Source organism: Xiphophorus couchianus, chromosome 1, assembly GCF_001444195.1.
Source record: "Xiphophorus couchianus chromosome 1, X_couchianus-1.0, whole genome shotgun sequence".
NCBI lineage: Eukaryota > Metazoa > Chordata > Actinopteri > Cyprinodontiformes > Poeciliidae > Xiphophorus > Xiphophorus couchianus.
Window position 1 is genome coordinate 2,086,576 of NC_040228.1, and position 15,915 is coordinate 2,102,490.

Genomic DNA, 15,915 nt, shown 5'->3' on the forward strand with positions numbered 1-15,915 from the left:
TTTAATACATATCTAAAATCTTTTTTGTTGTTGTTTCAGTTACATGCTGCAACTTTAAGCAGACGTTCGGTGTGAGAGTTCACTGCTGGGTGGAGGCTGAGCGGCGCTCCGTCTGTGAAATATTACTACCAGCAGCGCGTAGCGGCAGTCCAATAACAAGAGCAGAACCAGCATCTTATACCGCTAACTCGTTGACGTAAGTTATTTTCGGGTTATTTGTTTAGCTTTCTGACCATCATAGTGTTCCAGGTAAGTGTTGGTGGTTGTGCGCTGCTTTACCTGCTGTGTGACCACTCTGGATGTCTTTTTTTCCCCTTGCAGTGAGCCTTGATATAGCTATACTCTATCCCAGGGGTGGGCAACTCCAGGCCTCGAGGGCCAGTCTCCTGCAACTTTTAGATGCGTCTCTACTTCAACACACCTGAGTCAAATAATGAGGTCATTAGGAGGACTCTGGAGAACTTGACTGCATTTAGGAGATGATTCAGCTGTTGGATTTCAAGTGTGTTGGATCAGGGAGACATCTAAGAGTTGCAGCACACTGGCCCTCGAGGACCAGGATTGCCCACCCCTACTCTATCCAGTGCTTGTTTTATAAATGTCATATTAGATTTGTTGTGTTAATGCATTTTGACGTGTTTCACCCCCTAGAAAATTTTCCGTTGCAACATGCAAACTTCCCCATTCACTCCCAGAGTGTTAAAAGTTTCACACCACATTCCTTAGGATTAGTTGCTGCGCGCTTGTGCAGCGTGAAGAAAAGAGGAGATGAGCTGCACATGCAGGCTACAAAGTAAGATACAGGTGATTGGTTTGGGTGATCGGCAACACGAGACCATGATCGGCCATCGATAATCACACACTTTTTCACAGAAATCGGCCGATTATGATTGGTGGCTGATCGATTGGCAGACTTCTACTTTCTACACAATTAGAAATAGAATCACTAATACTGACAGACTGTATTTTATTTCCAGGTGATAGTCAAGTATCTGACAGCATCAGACTGAGCGAGAATAATCATACGCTACCTAAGAACTCATACATTCATAAAATGCTAGCCGGTTCTTTAGCAACCATCTTGTTCTTCTAACTTCTTGTTCACTCTGATACACATTCTCAAAGACACACAGAGGTCGACCTCCAGGGCAGGAAATTGAATTAGTGGAGTGTATTACAGCTCCTTGTGAGTGTAATCAGTGCAGGCTGAGGATACAGGGCCATTGTAAGTTGCTGTGGTCAGAGCTTAGACAGCCAGTAACCACTGGGCCAAGCTGGCTTATCAGTAGACATGGTTATAGCTGTGTTTGTGGGTGGGTAGTGGCGAGGTATGTGTGGAAGTCATGATTGCACAGGGAATGTGTGTGTTCATGCTTGAAATGGTGTTTGGGTGAGCCTGATGGTATCACAAATATGGATAAAAATGTGCAAAACAGTTAAAAACTAATTTTGAAATTTTTTCCTACAGAGGCACAGAAATGTACTGAAGCCCATTGAGTCTATGCAATTGAGTATTTAATTATTTTCCTTGGAAAGGTTGGGTTTCTTGTGATAACAACAAAGGATTTTGAAATCACATTAAAATGTGAGTTTCTTCTTTATCAAAGATAAGTTCAATCATACTACTCCCAATTAAACTGAAAATATCACATCAAGGAACACGAAACAACACATTACAAATGCTTAACTTCACATACCATTACACAGTTCCAGTCAGACATTTACAGTCTTAGCATTTCTTTAAAATTTTGGACTCTTAATAACAAATTTCAAATGTTTTTTTGGGGGATGGATTGTTAATACTGCAACAGACTGGCGTCCTGTCCAGGGTGAACCCCACCTCTCGCCCGAAACGTTAGCTGGAGATAGGCACCAGCAACCCTCCCTACCCCCCTAAGGACAAGGGTGTTAGAAAATGGATGGATGGATGGATGTGTAACCAACTAGTGTAACTTACGAATAGATAAGTTGAGAAACTTAGATTTCAATGTTGAAGTTACAGTTAGTCTATCTTTCTAAGTTCAAAAAGGAGGATAATAAGCACAAACAACCATATTATCAAGAATGAACAGATTATTTAATACAACTTGAAACAGAATATTACGGTACAGTTTTTTTTGTTCCAACATAAAGTGTCCACCTTTTTTATCAGGCAGTGTATTTTCTTTTGGTTCAGATTCCTTATAGTTCAGTTCGTCCTTTGGAAGTTTTGTTTTCTTAGTTCAGTAATTTAAGTCAGTCAGTCAAGTCTTTGTTAAATGGCCATGTGTTTCTTTGGATCCAAAATCTTATCTTATCCGGTGCAAAGTAGGCAGCGGATCCAGCAGTCCCAGGTCTTGGGTTGAAACCTGGAGCTCAGCAATCCAATCCAGGCCTGCGATGCTATGCAGCTGGACAGTCTTCAAAGTTGAATGGGGTTCTAAAAAAAACCAACCTGCATATATATAGAACTTAATTAACTATTAAGTTTCAAAAGTATGCAGGAAGCAATAAATTCCATTTATCACAAAAATAATATTCAACTAATGGCAAGCTTGCAAAACAAACGTATCACACTGTATCCAACCTCTTAGTTTGTACATAACAAAAATGCAATACAGTGAAAATTATCATTTTAATCTCACACGTTTCTCCGATTGGTTTTATTTACGTTTCTCTGTTCTTCCTTGTCGGAATATATGAGCAGTAATGCCTATGACGCCAGTTAGCATTAGCTTAATTTCGGTTGCAAAAACACGTTACAACACTCACCAGAGAAAATCACAGTAAAAATGTGTTTTACTGCCAGGGATCAGGTCACGGATCTTCTTTTCTCTTAACCGTTACCGGAATTAATCAAGAATTTATCTTATAGCATGCGGTAATTCGCACAACATGCTACAGCCAGCTACGGTTTTCTTCTTCTTCTAATAGTTTCCTGCTGTCTAAACCAGAGTGTAACTCACAAGCCACCTGCTGGCGGTTTCTGGTATGACAAGAAAACTCAAAATGAAAATATAACTAAATTGCTGGGAACATTAAATAACAAAACAAAATCCTACAGAAATAAAATACCACTAACAGTACCACACATATACATGTGGGTTACAGATGGATGGATGGATGGACTGTCAATACAACAGACAACTTAAAGGCTTTTCAGAAGTGAAAATTGGGAGCACATGTTCGAATTTATTGTTGATTTTCTCCACTATATAAAGGCTCAAATGTGTTTATAATTATGACAGGAAATTTGACCACTCATGGACATGGATGTAAAGCACAGCTGGGAAATTTTTCATAGGGTTAATGTCAGGGTTATCCAGAAGCTTATCTTTTTTATGTTGCTTAATATTGGTGTCCAGTTTTCACAAAACAAACTGTGCCCACCTTTAAAAAATCTCATTCATACTGTCACCTTTTAAGCTACTTGAAAGGAAATCAGATATGATGTCCAGGAACATTATCATAATGTTAGCTTATCAAAAACTGGAAGATGCTGGAATACCAGTGTTACTGTCCACAGTGAAACAAGTTTGCCTTAAACAGTTATATTTTTTTCCTGAAATGGTATTTCAACATCCAGTGGTAATGACAGTGGGAATAAGAATAACCTCCTGGATGTTTCCAGTATCATTGTTGAGCACAGACTGCAAACTCTGTTTTCCACTGCGGATGTCATTGTTTTTTCGCTGTCTGTTAATTATTTTTGTGCTGGTATTTAGCCTCCTTCTGATATAGTGTTTCCTGCTATTGTCTTTTTCTACCAGGCTGGCTGTCTCTGGACTTGTGCCAGCCAGTCCCTCCTACCTTAACACACACACACACACGCGTGCACGCCCACACGCACCCCAACACACATTCATGACTGTGAACACAAATACTCTTTGCTCTCCCTGTTCTTTTTCTCTACCTCCTCTTGGCACATGAGAGAAAACACAAGAAGTCAGTGATACAGCAAACCAGCTTGGTGTGTGGGGGTGTTTGTGTGTGTGTGAGGAAGGGAGGGAGAGAGAGAGAGAGTCCACCCGTCTTCTCAGAGGTTAATCTCTTTCTCTCTCTCCGTCTCTCTCGTTTACTCCGTGCCTCAGTCGCTCCCTCCCTCTTCGCCTTTTGTTGCGGCCCCTCACTTTCTCAACACTTGACCAGAGGGAACTGATACTGCGCCTGGACCACTGTGAATGACTTGTTTGAGTGCCTTGTCTCCACTTCAGAGCTTTGTGGATTGAACCGTGCGTGAACATGACTGATGAGACTTCGTAGCACACTCCCCACGATGCGCAACGCAAACTGGTAAGGCAAGAAACTGGGAAATCTGTCAGATTTGACTTTTGTTCTGCTATCTGGAGAGGAGCAAAAGATGCAAAATACCTCTCTTTCCATCTCTCTCTCTTCTCTTCCTTTGCCTCGGCCGGTTGGAGTTACTCAAGTTACCGGCTTCCTCCTGTTGTTATGAGCCCTGCGGTTTGTGTGCAGCGCTCTTAGGGCGCTCCCACGCTCCCCCAAAGAGAAAGATAGGAAGGAAAACAGCGACAAGCATTTCACAACTCCAAAAGAAGTGGGAGATGCACGCTTGGTTTTTAACCCCCACATCTCCTCTGGGATGTCCTTATCCGTGCCAACGTACCTTTAACATGTGTAAATAATGTTTGTCACTTTTTGCATGCCTCTGTGGCTGTTTTTTTATGTGTGTGTGTGTATTCTGGACAAAACCTTCCCCTTTTCCTCCAAGGTGGTGGAGAGGCCGAGGTGGTGAGAAAATTGGAAACAGAGCCACCCACAGTGGAAGTGAGTCAGCCCAGCATTTAGTGGTGTGTTGACTTTGGAAATGGCAGAGATTGAGGTGGAGGGGGGCGGAGGGGTGCATGTGTTTGAGGTATGGGGGGGGCTATATATAGTGTCAGAAGAAAAGTGATCCATTAAGTGTCTATTTGTTCACATTTTTTGCTGAGTGGTCTCCAAACTTTTGAGTTGCAAGCGTCAGGCGAGGAAGAGATGGACAGAAGAAAGAGAAGGGAGGAGGAGAAGTGGCAGCCAGGGGCTGTTTGTAAAGGGAGGGAGCAGCCTGTGTCCATCTGGGACAATCCCCAAGTGCTGAAAGCTTCCCCACCCTGATCCCAAACATCTCTTCCCCTCTCCTCCTCTGTCGATGTCTTCCTAGTTTACTCTCTTTTCATTCTTCATAATAAACTACACAATGACACATTTCCTTTGTTTCTGCAAAATGGATCCAGATTCCAGCAGTGCTTGTTTCAGTTTCACCTTTGTGGTCACACAGTTCTTCTTCCTCAACTCACCTTGTGGGTAAGCATTCACTCTACTTTCTATCAACACAAAACAAACGTTCATCTCAGAGTGCAATGCATGCAAAAGAAATGTGTGTATTTCTGTAAGAGGGAGCAGAAAAAACTTTAACATATCTTAGAATTTATGCAGATATTTTTTAAGATCAGGCAGAGGTCTTGAATTTGACTCTTAAGCCATCAAAAGAACTTTATCTTCATCCATTTTTAAAAAACATAACTTTTGTGTATTTAGTTATTTTCCCATTGATGCATCTAGATGAAACCAAGCTGCAAACATGGACCAGGGGACCAGGCTTGGACTGCAGAATACTTAGAGTTACAGAGGAGTTCATGATGGATTTAAAGTCTGCAAAAACTGAGTTCCTGTGGCCATTAAGTGTAGTTCAAATAACTTTGGTTATATAGGAACAATTTACTACACATGCTACCTCAAGGCAACTTATAAAACTAACAAATCAAATTTACTTGCATAACTAGATTATGAGCTCAGTCCTATCATATCAAATCCCAGTTGAGTTATGTCTATTCCAGTTTAACCCCAAAAACTATACAACGCAGGAAAACTCCTTGCATAATGCCAAGGTGTAAAACATTGTCTGGATAAGGAAGGCCACTTGGTTGCATTAAGTTTAATAGTAGTACATCTGGTTTTTGATCACATGACTCATGATGTGAAGAGAGTGTTTCTATTGCACTTTTGCAAAATACGCAAATTTTGATATGGCCAAAAACCACCTCACCCTTTCAAGAGTTTTTCTACATAAAACCGTGTTTTTTTCAAAACTGCTGTGTTTCCATTAAGCAAATTTATTATTGAAATGTGAAATTGCACAATTATAAGGCGAGTGAAAAGTCACTATTTAGAAGAGTGATTGCTTCTTTAATTGCTGTCATGTTTGGTCTTGGCTTTGGGCCAGCACACACCTGAATGCTCCAGGCCAGCAAACCGACATAAGTCTGTTATAGAAGACTGACATAGGTGCTGATGACCTGACTGCTACTTACTTTCCTAATCCCGCAACAAAAACAACAAAAGTTTAGTTTTCACACTTGCGTATGATGTGCGTATGCCACGTTTTTGTTCCTTTGATGTCATATTTATCTTTTTTAAAGACCTGGCAAGAGATCATAGATTATTTTAACCAAATTTTGCAACGGCTCAAGTCTTCTGAAGTCCTATTGTTATGTAGGGAAAAGTCAATGCTGTCAAGCTAATTAAAATCTACAAAGAATGGCGAGCATTTTTTTATTGAGCCCCATGTACTCTGTTAACCCCCCCCCAAAAATCCAATAATTTTACCACTTATTGTGTGTAATTGAATCTCTGTAGAGATCCAGCTTTTCTGTGAAAGCTTCTAAGGTTCGTTAGAGAATATTAGAGAACAGAAAGCATCACAAAGATCAGGGAACACAGCAGACAAGCCAGTTGTGGTGAAGTTAAAAGCAGGATTATGTCATAAATCCATAGGAAAGCTATTAATTGTGCACTTCCTCATGGAAAATTGGCAAGAAAAAAATATCCTTATAGAAAACAATGTGTCAGAAAACTAACATTGCATTCTGACTGAACACACTGCTCCTACAGTGAAACATGACGGTGGCAGCAACATGCTGTGGGATGCTTTTCTTTAGACAGACATGCTGTTGAAATTTGATAGAAAGTTGAATGGAGGTAAATGAAGAAAATGCTTCTCTGAAGCATTCTGCAGTAATATGTATGTTAGACATATTACTCTAACATGTAATATTTACATGTTAGAGTGGTCTAGTCAAAGTCCAGATCTAAATATATTTGATGCTTTTGTACTTTGTTTTTGTTTTATCGTGGCCAGAAAATACTTAAAATAGATGAATCGTCTCAATGGATTTCCTTCCTGAAGAAATAAAGATAATCTGTGGAAAAAGTTGGAAATTAATATATAACTTGTCTGAGCTTAGGCTAAATTTCAAAGAAGAAATAGCAAACATTTCACATTTTATAAAACAATATTAAAAAGGAAAAAACAAAACATATTTCCCTCCATTTTAAAATGCACTCTACTTTATGTTTCTCTATCATTTAACATCTGAGTGAAAAGCATTGAGTTTTGGTGTAACGTTATTATGAAAAAGTTTGAGGTTATACAAGACTTTTGAAAGGCATTTTATGTAAAAATAAACTAACAAGTAAATGAAAGGAACCAAAAGCAACACCTACTTCTATAGATGTTTTTTCATTTCCTTATTTCCAAACAAAAGTAGAGAAAAAAAACAAAACAAACCTTGACTGCCTCTTCAGTCCCCTCTCTTTGTCGAGCTTACTTGACCACCCTCTCAGCTCCTCTTCCTCCTCCTCTTCCTCTTCTCTGCCTTCCTCCTTCCACTCAGCCTGTGTGTCCATAGCGATAAGGGGACATCAACGGTAGCACTTCCTCTTGCCACAGGAAGCAGGAAGTGTTGCTTTTCCACCACAGCCCCTCTGGACAAACGCTGCGCTCCGTCCACCTCACACACGCACATCCACGCACACACACAAGCACCTCTGCACTGACAATGACTTCAGTATGTCGTTGCTCCACTGAAAAGTTTTTTTTTTTTTTCATGGGAAAGCACCTGGGAAGCAGAACACTTTATGCCTCTTTGACCTCTGGGTTTGGATCTCAGGTCAGAGGATGATTGGCTAATTATTTCTCTAATCACAGAGTGTGTTTTGTTTGCGCCCACTTTGGCCACAGAGGCCAAGGGTGGCGCTATCGAGCTTATAAAAACACAAACAACCGTTCAGTACCTACTTTCCAGTTTGCATCTTGGATGAATTATCTGTGCAGCCAGAAAACAACAAACTGGCACAACAAATGATGGGATATATTATATTAGTATTCATTTTTCTTTATGTCTGGTGCTGTCCAAAATTGGCTGACAAGTTTCCTTACTAAGTTATTCCAAAATAATCTTTCCACTATATGACATCTGTGGTTGGAAAACAAGGATAATTATGATGTGAGCATAATATTTAGGGATTTTATTAGAATGGAATAAGGAAAGAATTCACAGGGAAGGGGTATAATCTTTTTGGTGTGTGTGTTTTGTGTTTTTCTATTCTATCTGCTGTGTGGCTTATGAGGTCATTTATCAGACAGGAAAAGAAAAAAATGGTCAAAATACGTGCAAGTGGTAGATTTTCCTGCATTTACTGTGCCTTGTATAACTGTCATGTTAAAATGAAAAACTGAAGTTTTTGGGATGTGATAGACCAACACAGAGAAACACTTCATGGTGTGGTAGGCGGAAAGAACATACATATTTTTTTAACAAATCAAAATCAGTAAAAGTTTGCATTTGGCCCCCTTTACTCTGATACTACTAAATAAAAAATAAAAACGTTGTATTACACTGTAATTTTTAGTTTAATGCAGAGTTCTGTGAAGGTCTTGTAATTTTATTAAAGTCTATCAGTAAATAAACAGCATCATAAAAGCAAAATTCTAGAGCAAAGTTTAATATGTTTGGACTATGTGTAAAATAATAGTCATGCAAACAAAATGAGCAGCCGTGTGCATTAATCCTACACTGTAAAAGCACAAAATCGTGCAAAGTATTTTTGTGTAGTTTCCAGTGACAATGTCTTAGTACTCTTGAAATAAGACAAAACTCACTTACAAATAACTCTTCAGTAGGATAGGAGCTCGTTTTAGGTCAATCATTCCCTAATATTGATGAAATAGTTTTTTGGAAGTGAAATATTCTGCCAATGTAACAAGACATTTTTCCAATATTATTAACTTTAATGTCTTGTTCCACTGACATATTATTCCACTTATATTTGTAAATTTTTCTTCAACAGTAAAGAATTACTGACATATAACAAGCCCATGTATCTTGCTGAAAAGCTACTTTTAAGTTAGTTTGGTCTTATTTCAAGTACACAAAGAGATTTTCAATAGAAACTTGACCAAAAATACTTGGTAAGATTTTGTGTTTTTGCAGTTTAAAGATTTGCCCATGTCATTACATCCGATAGACTGAAGCTGCTTTCCAATCAGAGCCACTCTGTTTAATAAACCTAAGAGAAAACAAAGATGACAACAAAGCTTGCGAGATTTGAGGTGATTAGGAAATATTGGAGATGTGAGTCTAAACTACGGTCGGGTCAGGAGTCAAGAGGGGTCGAGGGGTCAGAATAGGCCCGGCAGCTCAACTTAGAACAGGATATCCTGCGAGGAAAAGTCATCTGTCTCTCTTTCTCCCTCATACGCTCTCTAAAGTTTCCCACAGAGGGCACAGCAGCGAGGAGAAGTGTAAGCTTTCACTGAAAGCCCTGGAGAAAACCCAAGTTCATCATTCATCAGTGACAGATAGTAGACACAGATGTGCCGTTCTCCCTCTCCTAATAAACTAGTAGTGTGGAATAAAGGCTTTTTATAGTGTGTAATTTAAACACTAAGATGTTTCATGCTGTTACCATCCACTTGTATCATCAGCAGCCAAGGCAAATTTCCCTGCTAGTTTATCTTCCTGCACCTTATCTTAGCCAGACAGGTTGTGTGTGAAGATTATGAATCATCCCTGTTTTATTAGAATCATAGTCAAACATAACATTGATATTATCTGGCTGAGAGCTAAGAAAACAGTTGAGTTGAAAAATTATCCCAGAACCACTCCTACGTTTTTTCAGTTTTTTTAATCTGGCTGCTTCAAATCTCTGAACAGGAACGGGACTCTGCCCAATGCTATCAGTTGCTGAAGTTGTGCAGATCTGTTGCTTTATCAAAAATCCAATCACAACAAAGTTATTCGATCTCTTGCAATACCAGATAATCACAGAGTTATAGTAACTCTGTTATAGTTAGAGTTTGTTTTTTTTTATCGCACATCTAACAGGAACATTATAAGATTAAATACATTCTGGTTTATTTGCTTGGAAATAATATTCTTCTTCCAGAATGGTAGATATAAACCTGTAGACTTAGTCAGAAAGGCTCATCGCAAACCCCAATTAATCTCCATGGCAACCATTCAGCTGTGCAAAACGCCTGGGTGGACCTAGCCCCGCCTTTGAGACGCAACTCCTCTTCTGATTTACAGTTTCCAAACCTCTGAACTCCTGCCTCACAGAGCAGCTTTCCCCCATAGCTCCCCCATTCAGCTCCTGCAGACTAGCCAGCAACAATTAGCAAACAGCTGGAGGAACTATAAATTTGCTGAACTAATAATATCAGCTGCTTCACATTGCAAGGCAGGTAAAAACGTTGTTAGAGGGTTAATAGAGGAACCATGTTATGATGACTTCCTGAAGGCGGAGTTTCAGAAAGAGCAGAAGCTTTTAAAGAGAAAAGGACCCAATTTCAAGTCATTAAATTACAAAGTAAGATTTCTTTTAAGTCATATTTGACCTATATACAGTAGCATTTTTTGCATAGTTATTTTATAGTCATTTAAAATGGCACAGTGTGCCTGGAAAATACATTATACTGCACCTTTAAAAAAAATCTAAACTAGTTTTAAATTTAACTGAGTCACACTCATTCATTTGTTTTCACAAGATGAACTCTTACAACAACAGTTAAGTATTTATGGATGGCATCATGCCTTAATTAGCATATGAATTCCATCTTCTCCTCTCTTTGCTTATATAAAGTGTACTTAAAGACACCATCAAAGTTAATATCACCCTAGTTTTCTGTAAAAGTTGCCAGAAATTCACATTCACCCTTTGAAAAGTGGCCAGTTGAGACTTTTAAAGCACTACAGGGTGAACCTCTGCAGATAACATCCTCAAAGACAAAGTCTGTGGTGTTATCTGGGCTTAGTCGGATAGAAAATTCAGAAGTGACAGGATGTTTTACTTTAATTCAGGACAAAACCGTCTGGTTGAATCAGGAGGAATTAGTCAGCATTTTTATGAACACGACCAGCTGGTGTTTACAGACTTCACTTGATTGTTTGTGTCTCTCACTTCCAGCGTCATTCACAAAATTCCAATCTGTGTTTCACATAAACATCAACTGATGTGTGAAACAGCATTTTCCAACTGAGAGATTTTAAGACATCTGTTAACAAGGAAAACCAACTGATGAGATTCATTCAAACCGTCTCCCTTCACTGCGATCAGTTCAGTTCAGTTTGTTTTCAGTTCAGTGTGAACTTCATTGCCTTATGAACTGGGTTTAGCACCATCCTTGTTTTGACACCAGAACTGCTTTGATGGAAAACCCCTACATATGTCACCGCATGTTCATTAGCATAGTGTGTGAAATTGTCTCAGCCGAGACATTGTGAATAGACCAAGTCTAAAAATATCTTATCATTTATGAAATAAAAACTAATGCAGCAACACATCTGCACTCTAAATGAAACATGAAACAGTATTTTATTTTCTTCATACACCAAAATAAAACTTTTATGGTAATACACAGACATTATCATAAAATGTATGTAGTTGCTTTTATTTGAAACAGAATCACAATAAAAAAATTTAAAAAATTTTTTTATTTTAATTAAAAAAAAATTAAATTAATATTTTTATTTAATTTTTTTTTTTAATTCTTTAACATTAACTTTAATGTTAATGAATTAAAATGCTACAGTATCTCTGAAAAGTATACACCCACCTGTTGAAATGATGGCATGTTTTTGTAATAGAAAAAAATTATCTTGTAAAAATTTTTTTTCCACAAATATTGTTGAAATGCATTTCCACTGAAGTAGGGGTGCTGTGATGGTGTAGGGGTTAAGCACAACCCACTTATGGAGGCCTTGGTTCTTGACACGGTCATCGCAGGTTCAATTCCCGGCCTGGTGACCTTTGCCCCATGTCTTCTACACACTTTTCTGTCAATTCACCATCAAATAAAGACCACTAGAGCCAATAAAACCTTAAAATATTTCAACTGAACTAAATAAACCCTAGTCTGCTGTAAGGGATTAAAAACCTTTTATTATAATCTAACAAGACATTTTCCCAAGTTATAAATGAAATAATCTGCCAACAGAACTATCACCTTTTCATCAATATAAAGGAAATATTTACTCTGACCAAGGCTCTATATCTTGATGAAATGTGACGTGTAAATTTGTTTTACTGTATTTCAACTTTACTAAGATATTTACACTACAGACTAGACCTAAAATACTTGGTAAGATTTTGTGTTTTTGCTGTATAAATAAGTTTTAAACCCTTTCCGATAAACCTCAACAGGAGAAGTTCAACATTTCCCCCCATGATGTTCTGCTCAAATTTGAACAAAGGCTGCAATTGGGTTTGTTTAAATGGTTCCCTGAAGGATGACAGGTTGCAAAAACTGCATTGTAAACACTCTACTTGTGAGTCCATGTGACTTTTTGTTGCTTCACTTGCAGCCTAATTAGGCTTCCCGAATCCAAACAAACTCACAACTTTGTCACCAAGAAACAACAAACCCCTAGAATTGGACGGTACTGTGGAAAAGTAGCGCTCCAGTACCCTCCAACAATCTCCACATTTTCAAACACATTTTGATAATGCATCATCAGTTTTATCGTGTCAACTGAACATGCTTCCAACGAGTATTTTTTCCCCTTCAGTGAGACGATGAATTTCCCCTGGTGCAACGGTTCTGGCTGAATACTCGTTAGTCTCTCCATCATTTAGTCATGTCTGCTGTTCTCACATTCATGTGCTCTTCTGTAAGGTAATATTTTCCGTAGAGGAACATCAACTTATCTCGTTTTTTTTCTTTCCTACTGTTGGGTTTTATCATGACAAAGGTGAAAACAAAATTAGACAGAGAGTGCAGGACTGAAAACGAGAGAAGAGGAATGAGTTTAGAGCTATTTTTAGGCCTGTCTGGGTGTTTCCTAGTCATACTCTCACGCTTCTCAGGGTTGTTGTTGTTCAGATTGGTGGGTGTTATAAGGGTTGAGTTTTGATACGATTAGAATATTGAGAGTTTCTCTCTGCATGGGTGTCTGCTGCCGAGATATATCCGGGATTTTCTTGTGGTTGCCATGGCTTCCTGCTTTGTTTTGGCCAACTTAAAAGCTCTAAATATCTCGAGGGTGTAAAAGATCTACAGCCTTTCATTACACACTCGTTTTTTCTCTGCTGTGAACGTTGAGCCTGAGTTCACTCACAATTTAAGTGATTTTTTTAACAGGTTCAAATTAGCTTAAAATGAACAATACTTTAAAATAAAAAATTAAGCAGTTTCAAATTTGTTATCACCAAAATTCTCTTTTGAGATTAACAATTTAGGTGGTTTTTGATTTAAAAAATGAAAAAGAGATAAACATTTCTTTCTCTGAACTTTTGAGCGTTGTTAAGAGGTGATGATATGGCTGTAAAGTTGTGGAAAATGTCTGTCAGCGACTTGCTGTTTATCTGTGCACATGTCATCGGGGCCCTCTGTGGGGCTAATCTCTTCAAAGTCACACACCATAGTAACAGCTTGAACACACTAAAGAATGCACAGCCTTTTCAGGAACATGTCCATTTTTGATTACTCTTTAAATATGGTTTTTTTTGGTCATTGATTTAAAGATCTGCACAGAATCAAGAATGTGACTAAATCCTCCAATGGCTTCCGATTTTTGTAGCTCTCAGTTGAAACGCTGATATATCTGACAGCACTCACAAGCAAAAACAAAAATCACTTTGATGGGGAAAAACTGATTTTTTCAAAAAGTGCTATGATGTTCCCATTTCATACATTACGATTCATGGATAGACTAAACAAATTTAGATAAATTATTAATCATCTCTGTTTTTGACTTTCAGCCTATCTGACCACTAATTGTAAATTACCATTTGTGTGCAACCAAGAGTTTTTACATGTATTATCTTCACTCTTATCCTTTTATCCACCTGGTACAACAGTTCATTTATTTATTGGTTCAATATTACAGTACAATACAATGCAATACTATCTTACTTATAAATCACTTTAAAGTTGCAATATGTAACATTTACAAAAATATATTTTTTCTACATTAATTAAAACTGCCATTATGTTGTGCAGTATGTTTTGAAACAGTGTGTTAAAAAATGGATCTCCTCCAACTCCTCTTTGTGCTGCTATTGCTTTATGAAAAAATGAAGAAAAAAAAAAATCCCGGTCAAAAACAACCAATCAGAACCAGTGGGAGGGTCTTAGCACTGTCAATCTACCTTATGCTAATGGAGTAAAAACGACTTATCCATCCAGGAAATCCATTTATCCGCAATCATTAGTGGCCACGCTAACTACATATGTTGTGGTGAACCAGCTGTAGCTTAGCAAAGAGCAAGCGGAAAGGGTGAGCACAAGAGTGATTGACAGCGCTAAGGATTTCAGCCAGCAGCAGAAATTTGTGATGGTTTGTGTAACATCTGCACCGACCAGGCCTCTCCTGGCCTGTATCAATTCCAAATTTTTATTGATGTCTGACATCCTAATCTTAATTTACTTTCTCAGCACTTATAAACTTGTGTACAAACTGTTAAATGTCACAAATAACAAGGTAAAAAGGGAGGAAATGGATACAAGTCCAATGATAAAGGATGTAGTTTTAAGAGCTCAGGGAGGAGGTAGAGGATATTAATCTTTTCACAGATTATCTGTCTCATATTAAACCATCATGATGGTGACAGTTTTAAAAAATATATGTAAAAGACTTTTTTTTAAAGGTTACATGAAGCAGCTTTAAAAAGGTGCTTCATGTAACCTTCACCAGTTACATTCTGCAACTGAACAGTGTTGAAGAAGAGTTTGAAATTTTCTTTATTTAACCTGTTGATCAAGTGAAACTGTCAGATTTTGATCTCTGGGTTGAACATCACAAGCTTGTACCAACATGAACTCATTTACAGTAGCATGTGCTGCAGGACAGGCTGTGACAACCTCAACAACCAGCTTCAAACATGTGTTGCTTTGCACTGCGAGGCTGCTGTTTAGGCTGATGTCTAAATCAGTGTTGTTACTACAAATCTTGTGCTTTTACAGAAATTATACGCTTGATGGCAGGATAATGTCTGAAATTTTAAATCCCTTCGCTACAGAGTTTTATTTTGCGGCTTCAGCGCATTTTCAGGGAGATCGGACCCGTGACGTGTAAACGTGTAATCTTCCTTAATAGCAGCATTATGCGCACTTGTTACTTTAAGCAGACCTGTAGCCTCTGCAGCTTTCATCAGCTAGCTGAGGCAGACCTAAAGAAAAGAGGAAAAAAAATCTTCTCTTTCTGGAAAGTGAAAAATTTCCCAGTGCTGACATTACCAGAAACTAACTACACTGCAAAACGCAGTGACACCAAGTATTTTTTGTCTAGTTTCTAGTGCAAATGTTAGTACACTTGAAATAAGATAAAACTAATTTATAAGTAACTGTTCAGCAAGTAGAAGCTTGTTTTAAGTCAACCCTTAATATTGATTAAAAAGTACAAGTTCCATTGGCAGATTAATTTATGGGAATAATGTTTTGTTACCTACCAGTGTAACTTTTTATTAATATTAAGGAATTGTTTACTAAAACGAATCTCCTATCTTATTGAAAAGTTACTTATAAATTAGTTTGGTCTTATTTCATGTGTACAAAGATATTTGCACTAGACACTAGACTAAACTTTCATGGCAAGACTTTGTGTTTTGCAGTGTAACACACACCCCGATTCCATCTTTCAGGAAGAGACTCAAAAA

The 15,915-nt window shown here is 38.1% G+C and overlaps 1 protein-coding gene and 1 long non-coding RNA gene across 5 annotated transcripts in view; one reads left to right on the forward strand and one right to left on the reverse strand.

The window, feature by feature from the left end:
- Nucleotides 1–2,055: 2,055 nt before the first annotated feature.
- Nucleotides 2,056–3,083, reverse strand: LOC114145383 (uncharacterized). The gene is made up of 2 exons (XR_003595678.1): nt 2,752–3,083; nt 2,056–2,434 (listed from the first exon to the last, which is right to left on the reverse strand). It is a non-coding gene; the product is annotated as an uncharacterized LOC114145383 (long non-coding RNA).
- A 908-nt stretch (nt 3,084–3,991) lies between these two features.
- hdac7a (histone deacetylase 7a) overlaps nt 3,992–15,915 on the forward strand; it is an 80,364-nt gene continuing 68,440 nt past the window's right edge. For 2 of the 4 annotated variants that reach the window (XM_028012521.1, XM_028012493.1), the window contains exon 1: nt 3,992–4,272. The gene's annotated coding sequence lies outside the window, so the exon portion shown is untranslated. Of the gene's footprint in view, nt 4,273–5,233; nt 5,284–15,915 lie in introns of those variants that run through there. The other 2 variants (XM_028012539.1, XM_028012512.1) reach the window with 2 other exon arrangements.